This window comes from Cydia amplana, chromosome 17, assembly GCF_948474715.1.
Source record: "Cydia amplana chromosome 17, ilCydAmpl1.1, whole genome shotgun sequence".
Classification (NCBI taxonomy): domain Eukaryota; kingdom Metazoa; phylum Arthropoda; class Insecta; order Lepidoptera; family Tortricidae; genus Cydia; species Cydia amplana.
The window spans coordinates 11308685-11318099 of NC_086085.1; positions in this window are offsets into that span (position 1 = coordinate 11308685).

Consider the following 9415-nt stretch of genomic DNA (forward strand, 5'->3'; position numbering starts at 1 on the left):
TGGACGCTTCGAGCCTTCGGCCCTACGCGGAGCTCGGCCTTCGGCCTTCGCATTTAGACACTGATACCATTGTTCTGTGATTAAGCACTGACATCCTGGACGCTTCGGGCCTTCGACCCTACACGAAGCTCGGCCTTCGGCCTTCGTATTTAGACACTTATACTATTGTTCTGTGCTTAAGCACTGACAGCCTGGACGCTTCGGGCCTTCGGCCCTACATGGAGCTCGGCCTTCGGCTTTTGCATTATTTAGATATCCACACCAACGTTTCACGTAAACCATTGCGGCTGTGTCCCTGACATAGCATCTCTCAATTTTTTTTCTATCAAAAAAATTTCGCGCTCGCTACGCTCGCGTTTTTAATACGATTTTAAGGGTTACGCCGTACTTTAATAAAGATGGCATTCTGGGCACCCTACCAAGCGACTACGACTTAGGCCAATTTTTTTTAATTTAAGTGTTATTTAATAAATAACACTTAAATTAAAAAGTTATAATTCAACATTTTTTTACACTGTTAAAAGTAATCCCCGGTACATTCATATATGTAGATATTTGATATCTATAATATTCTCCTTTCCTCTAATCTTACTTCTAACTAATATAATATTAGACCTAAATTCGAAAGTTTGTTAGGAAGTATGGATTTCTATGTGTATAATTCTTAATTTATCATGCTCAGAATGATTTGACTGGAGGACAGAATTGGATGATATTTGCCATGGACATGATTTGGATAGGTACAGTCAAGGACGTAAAAATACAAAAGTAGTACTGTATTGTCCGTTATACACCTACTACTCTGTGTCATTTAAATCACGTCTAATATTGGAATAAGGGCGAAAAAAACTATTGGTTTTGGAGTGTAGTTTTGTTTAGTGGTACCTACCTAATTGTAAAATATTTTATCTGGACTTCAGTCCGCTAATCGTATCCATCTGTCAACTTTACTTCAAGTTCCGCCTCCAGGGGAGAGAAAGAGAAATTAGAGATCAATTAGCTTACTGACACAGACCGAATTCCACGCGGGCGGAGCCGCGGGCACAGCTAGTAATAAATAAAGCAAGTAAATTAAATCAGTGAGTGGTATATGTTCGCATAGGTGACTGAATCCACCCCTTTAAAGAGCGTGTGCCGAAAAAACGATAAAATAATGCAGTTGATATGCAAGTACGGTCTGCATGAAAAAAAAAACCCAGATGTTCTTGAAATGATTACGTAATTGTTTTAACTGGGATGTACCTAGTGCAAAAAAAAACATCTCAGGAGAATCGGAAAACAGGCCATTAATTATGTAAATTTCCATTCAAAGTCTTGTTGTCGTTGTTTTTAAGTGTAGGTGATCAATGATCATCTAAGTTTATCTAATTAGTCATTGTTATAAAATGTTGAGGTTTCCACGATGTGTCCCGTATAACAATCGCATATTGTTTTTTCGTTTAACAATTATTTGAGGTATTTTACTTTCTAAATCGAGTTATATTTAGCTGAGCATTTTCTGACTCCCATTGTCACAGAAAAATTAATTCTTACCTACTAATATTTACAGAAAATTCGCTTTTACACAGCAGACTGTATGTGCACGGTAGACTGTTTTAAATGCTTCTGTTTGTTTATTTAAAAATACAATAAAACATACATCATTAGGAATGTTTTTTTGGTTTCACAATATTATCCTCTATCTGCCCAGACATCAAAACTTGACAAGACAAATGGAATTTAAACAAAAGATTCAAAAATTAGTATGGATTAAATTGTATGGAATTGGATCCCTTTTTATAGAATTTTGGGTGGCTAGGGGTTAAGAGGGATATTTAGATTTTATCGATATAAAACATATTTTTTTTTCTATTTTTTTGCCAACGGTGGCAAGGTGCGCGGCGCGTGGCCTGCGCGTGCGCCGCGCGCGCCGCGTCACGCTGAACGAGCCTTTACAACGAAAGCTTTTATTCCTATTCTTTTTGGACCAAGCGGCTATGTCTCGTAAATTACTTCACTATTGTTGCGTCGAGGGGAGATTTCGTGCGTTACGCCATTTTTTTATGTGCATATTACGTAATATGATGAGAAATCCGGTGCGTTCACGTTTTTGGCAATATGTATGAAAAATCAATATTTTCTCATTAAAATAAGTTGGTCGGAAGTTGATGGTTACTGCTTTCTTTGGTTTAGCTACATTGTGTAGTTATGTACCTATAAATTGTACTAGTTTAAATTTTCCTCATCGTAAAACCAAGTTCGATAGCTGGTTATCAATCAGGAAACACAATGCTTAATATTTAGACAATATTGGGAAAACGTTAACAGATAAGAATTAATTTTATAAAAAAAAACCTGATAGGAATAAGTTATCGTACATGGTTAATTAAGAGGAACAACGGTTATTTGAAGCTGACAAAAAAAATATTGATAAAATTGTATAGTCACATCGCTAGTGATTACAATTTAATAAACCTTAAGTTCTTATACCTAGTAGATAATTGGTAGTTTACCTGACACTCTTAACAGTTAACTTATTATCATTATATTTATTTTACCCGACAAATCTCTAAAAAAATCGTCAATGAACACAGTCCAAAACCGACCTCAACTTTCAACCCCCGTATCGACCCCTGCCCATTATTATTACCGTATAGGTGCGTCTGTCAGTCACAATCAGCAGATTAAATCCAAGCACACCTGCAATAGGGTGCGTTGCCCGGCGACGGTGGCTGATAAACAATTTTTGAATTTAACGTGCGAATTCAGGGGTGTCCAACATTGTTTTTTGGGCGCTAGTGACATTGCAGATCCTTCGACTTCGCTGCTGTGATATCCTTTACACTTTAGCTTTTCTATAATCGAATTATTATCGGGCTGGTTAATGGGTTATAGAGTAGCACCAAGCGAACTCTGCATAGGATATATACACATTGTAATGGAAAAGTCAGCAGAGTTAGCTTAGACACCATAGCGAGTCTACAGAAATTTGGGTTCTAATTTGTCATTTGTTTTTCGAAAAGATAAAAGGAAAATAACATATTTATGTGAAAATATGAATGGTAAACAAACAAATTGTATACAGGCCGAACAAGCAGTAATTTGACTATATTCGTATCATTCACTACTGGATACAAAAAATACAACTTTTCATTTACTTATCAACTTCTTAAAATGCTAAATTTCATTAGCTCGAGCCTCTTTCGTGTAAACAGTGCAAATCGACAGAGTGGAATGTCGAGCAAATAATGATATCGTTTGGTTTGCTCTAGGTATATTCAGGTACGTTATTGATTTCTTAGTAAAATTAGCATGTCAACAGAAATTAAGTATTCTCTATTGGACACAGGCATTCCATGGAAGACAAACAGATTAAATAAATAGAGCCCTTTGCGTTTAAGCAGTCAATCAATTGATTGACATTTTCAATTATTGAATATTCAGCGAGGTCAGGAAGTTGATGACTTTATTACAAATGTCTCTGCTGAAGTAAGTTTAATGATGTTAAGTATACCTACTTTAGTTCTTGAGTAAAAGAAGTAAAAGGTGGGGTCTAGAGTAAAAGTCTTTCAGTGCGACCTATACATACCCTTGCGGAGTATGGCACCTACTTTAAACGTTACGTTACCGTGGAGCGTGGACAGTAATGAAATATACACAAGAGGTATACCTATATGTAACTAAAAAGGTTGCAGGGCCATATTAGGGACTTTATCGTAGTGATCGTGGTAAAACGAGCGGTTGCCCTAGCTAGACTTCCATGGTAAAGTATAAAAGACTACCTACATATATAAAAAAATCTTATGCATGTCTCCATCGACATGATGCCTTCCACTTAAATTTTAGTCTGGTCATATGATCCTGCACAAGTGTGACATACTCCATTTAAATATGTCAGCGACATCATACCGATCCACTAGAATTTCCCTAGAGCTATGCCTTCTCCCCCCGTCCCAGTACACTACCATTCAAAAGGGCGTATGTCACTATGCAATCCGTGTGTAGATACGACTTTATCAGTTGACGCAGTACAACAATGATCGCGCATCTGCCTGATCCGCGTTTGTGATTGGGCCGCGCTCGCGCACCCCAACGTACTGATTTACACGGTATTGTCCGATTGATATCGAATGCCGTTATTGTTTGTAGAGAAATGTGTGGTGGTAGTGGCCTGTAGTAATGTTCCAAAATTTCGTTATTTTCTTTTTTGTTTTAAGTAAGTAACCAGTAAGGCTACGAGGCTTTCACACCGACTCGACTTCATACCAATCTCGGAACTTGAGTACGAAATATATTAGCATCGTGAGTAACCTCTATAGGTATATATCTGACATTTGAAGGTTTATTTATGTTGTTTTAACAATTAAAGTCCATAATCCTAACGGGAAATATTTGTAAAATTATAATACCTAGTCTAGCAAATGTCGTATTCTTTTTTGCTAACTTTAATGCATTTTTATGTAGATACAGACTCATTTCCTTCATGCTGGTGTACTTATTGAAGAACTTTATACAGTTTATTTCATCCTGTTATTAGGTAATTTACAACTTTAGTTCATCAAACAAACCTTTAAAGAATGAAAAAACGTTGTACAAAGAGCCCGTTCCCACAAGCCACTCGACACACCGGCACTCATCGGGAGCTCGTTACACTAACGAAACAAAAGGGATGCAATCAGGAGCGGGACAAAAGGGAAACAAAAGGGAAACGTTTGGAAAGGTGCGAGGACACTTCCGATGGCTAGGCGTTCCCACGATGCTGGCTACTTTATAGGTTCGTTGTTAGCTACGCCATTTAATTTAATGTGTACCTACGCTACATTTTTTTAAATTTTGTCATTAATCATTATTATTTCTGCTCTGAAACTTTCGATTCTAACAGGATAAAAATGTGACCAATGGTTTTTCTGCTCTGAAACTTTCGATTTTAACAGGATAAAAAAGTGACCTATGGTTTTTTTATTCCTATTCCATAAAAAAGTGTAAGTAGTTTATAACTTTAAATTTTTAAAACGATTTTAGTTCATACTTGATATTTTCAATACGAAGTTCGCGAGTTTGAAAGCCAACAGTTATTTTTGTATAACCTATGCTAAATCTTGAGACTTGGCATTCAGCTTGATGGATCTGGCTTAGGTTGCCATATGTAACAAATAGTAAAGAAATAAAGGCTAAAGCCCAGTAATAAGGAGTGAAGCGAATATGTTATTGGAATTGGAACCACATTAATAATAATTTAGCTTTGTATCAGTCTTAAAAGTCTATACATTTATGCATATCTACAGATATGTTAATATGTAAGCAGTTATTAGGTTTTTTGGCTAGATATTCTTTAGCAATTTCTCTGCTTTTTCTGTTTTAAAAATGTACTTTAGTAGTAGCAGTCTTTACGGTAGGATAAACAAAATTATAATCTGTTATATTCAGCTTTCTGCATCGGCTAAAATAAGCATCAGCTAAAATGATTATGCGTCCAAAGTTAAAACGGCCGGTTTTGTTTTGAGTTCACAGATTGACGAATCCAGCAACATAGAAACTAGTTTGATGTATTCAAAAGGTACTTTAATACAAGATACAGTACGTAGCGGCCCCCTTTTTTTTAAATATCTTTCGTTAAATTGAAATAATCACGATTATTTAGTAGTGGCGCTAGTGTGCACGTTGATGGGCTCCTAAAGTCTATGTCTTATCTGTTTTAATCAAACGCGCCGTTTCAACACCATAATCAATATAGGGTACCCACTTATTTGCAATGATTAAACTGTGTTGACCTCAGACCTCAAGCTGTAAAAACGTGGAAGAGAATCACAATGGCTAATTAACAATTACCTAGCTGCTAATCGTTAGCAAATCGCTTACGTATAGGTAGTTTGTTTATTGTTTTTCTACAAGGACATGACAGGTTTACTAGGAAGGAAACCTGTAACAACGTTACATACTCGTATTACCTCGTAGATAGTATCTACTTGGTAGTCAGTAGTAGAAGCTAAGCGGGCGAAGTGTTAAAAATAATCTAAACACGATTTTTTTGTCTTAAAAATACAGTCGTATTATTTATTTCAACTTTATTTCACAACAAGGAAAAATTTACAAATGGCTGACGTAATGCCAAAAGGCATTCTCTATCATTCAACCAACCTTTATGTCCATTTTAATTACCTTGCCAACTTGCTTCTTTCGCAGCTGACTAAACTAGCATACCAGACGGTCTATCATGAGTTAATACGTTCTCGCGCGCGACTCCATACTTGAAGTCGCGCCATGTATGGAGTCGCGCGCGAGAACGCAACTCATGCTAGACCGCCTGACATAGCTACCTATATAGGTGCAGAAATAACTGACCCTTTGACTGAGTTTCTCTGCAGGGCGCCATTTATCTTTTGCAGCCTACTGTAATTGCAATAAGGTTTACGAATGATCAGTTAACAGAATGGATCATACTTGCGACATACCTAAATCAATATCCGCCTTGCACCTAATTGTACTCTTGCTGGGTAATCGATACCGTAGGTCTAATTACAGGGAAATGCCGGGTGCGCGGGAGTTCCGGCGCGTGCGCGAGTGGGGCTTCTAGGTTCCGCTGCGCAGCGCATATAGCCACAGTGGCTCACTGTATTGCCTACACTATGGCCCAAGGCACACTTGTAAGTTTTACTTATTTACGTAAGTTTTTATAGCAAAAAACAATATTTTAGAAAAGTAACATAAGATAAATAATATAGCGTACACGTACGTTAAAACTAGATAAGTCAAATCCTGAACTTTACACCCCAAGCAAACTAGAACTTGGCACCCATATAGATCTCAATTCTTTTTCCGGCAAAGTCATATTCTTAATATTGAACTTGGCTCTCATTTCACATTTATGTGGTTGATGGGCTATAGTTACACGGTCTTATTGTCAGTATCTTAAAGATATATGTATATGTATTTTTGGAACGTTGGTTTGTAAAGATGTTTGTGAACTCGACTGTACAAGATTTAAGCTAAAATTATACGATTATGTGTGTATATTCTAGGAATCTAGAGAAACGGAGCTCCCGACCTATGTTACTAGCTAGTCGCGTTAATTTTCTCTATATCTTTCACTGTAATACAAATGAGAGGTCAATCCTTCGCACATATATTTATCAAAGCCGTCTTTTTCTACTGACGAAGCTGGCCCCATAGACAACATGCCAATCGCTCTGTAGCGAACGAAACGCAACTCACTGTCACACTAATATGGCAGAGTGATAGAGAGATACAAAGCGATTCGATGGCGAATCGATAGCGATTGTCACCTTGACTAGGCGCCTGGCTCGCCGGTGTATACGACGTTGTAATCCAGTGAACAATTGAAAGCACTGTACTTTGTAGGCTATCGGCCGCAGGCAGGTCGGGTCACCGGGTGCGCGGGCGCCGGACGCGCAGGATTTAACTTAAGTAGGCTCGAGCCCTGTCAGGGCGTTGGAACTCTTGGAACCATTGTTGTAATTAATGAACTTAAGGGCTAGTGATAATATTTGCATTCATATTAGGCAAGATTAAATTTAAAAGGCCTTTCACACTTTTTGCAAAGCCGAATTCTAATATGTACGAGTATGTGTATCATATATTATTATCATATTGTATGTATGAGTAACTTCCTAAAACTTGCACAGGTCATTCGTTTGACTTTAAAATATGAAATACACGCAATGCTTTCTCAATAGGAATTCAGTATTTTCAATAGAATTCTTGTAAAAAAATAGATTAACGTGTAAAAAAATGTTACGGTAAAAAAAGGTACCGTTTGATTCAAAGACGATGACAACATTTTCCTTTCCAAAAGTCACTAGATATGTAATGTAAATGATCATTTAACACTCTAGGCAAAACAAAGGAAAGGACACAGGTTTTTAAAAGGTCGGCAACGCGCATGTAACACCTCTGAAGTTGCAGGCGTCCATAGGCTACGGTGACTGCTTACCATCAGGCGGGCCGTATGCTTGTTTCCCACAGATGTGGTATAAAAAACAAAATACTCAAGAATGCATGACCAGTACGGATATGATGGTCGTTCTTGTCTACGTGACAGCGTGATAAAACGGTGTCCGTCACTTTCTTTCCCACGGTGTTAAACAGTGACAGTTATTTTATCACGTGGATAAAGATGGATAAAGCTATCCATAATAGGCTGGCTGAAGTCGTTAAAACCTTATCTTTAATCACAATAAATGGTACACGATGTTATTACTATTACTAAACTGAACTAAGGAAGATTATTAAGTGTACAATGTGTACATGTATGTGAGGGCTGGGCGGTAAAACCCGATAAATCCAAACATTTTATCATTCAAATAAGAATTCTACGCATGTCACATATAGGTAGTTATAATTTCAAAAACCCTTTTACTCGACTTATCGGGTTTGACCACTCACCCCTCGTATGATATAAAGTGTACATGCATAAACCTAGAAGAACAGAATGACAGGCATCTCAATTTATTCGACAAGACTATATAATCTCATCTCAGAGCAGCTATCTTTTGAACAATTTGTCATATTATCCCAAACAATAGTCAAAATGAAACGGCACCAACAAAACGAAACAAAAGCCTGAATCTACACTAATTGAATACATGGATATGCAATTAAGCCCAATTATTGTGATGCTGGGAGGGCGGGGCCAGCTAGGCGGGCCGGTGGGCGGGCGGCCCGGGCCCGCCCAGTCGCCGTCTCCTTTAGACCTCTACGGACTTTCACGGAGTTTTATTATTGGAATACTTTGGAAATTAACACTAGTAATGTTAATAGGGAGCTATAAGGTGTTAGCAATTGAAACAGTTACAGTATGAAAAAATACCACACAGCTTTAAAGAAAACATTAATCTGAGCTAAAGGAATCTCAAAATACTAAAATACTTTTCTTTTAAAATGTACCTAAACTAGGGAAATATTGTATCTGGTAAAGAGATAAAATTTTAAAAGGACAAAAAAGTAAAAAGTAGTTGCATGTACCTAATTATTATACCTAAGGTAAATATTAAAAATAATAATTTAATGACAAAATTGTTTAGGTCATTAACTTGATTCATGATATTTATTTGTTATTTATAAAAATGATAATATTTTAATATTTTCGCTGCATTCAATTTTCCCTTTTTAAATTAAGATTTAGTATATTAATATGATCATCCTTACAGACGGGTAAATTAGATTAATTAATTTAACATTTTTATACCTGAGTAGTCTTTTATTTAAAATTTGTCGCCCCCTTACCTAATTGATTAGTAATTTAAATCCCAGTAAACCGATACAACATACAATTAAGTTAAACACCAGTTAAATACAGTTATAATTTATAAATATTAAACCCTGCATCGGAACTAACAGATTGACTAACTAGATTTTTAAATCAAAACTTTTGCAGTTCAAAACAACAGCGGTCGGACTATTTTAAGAACAAGTAAAT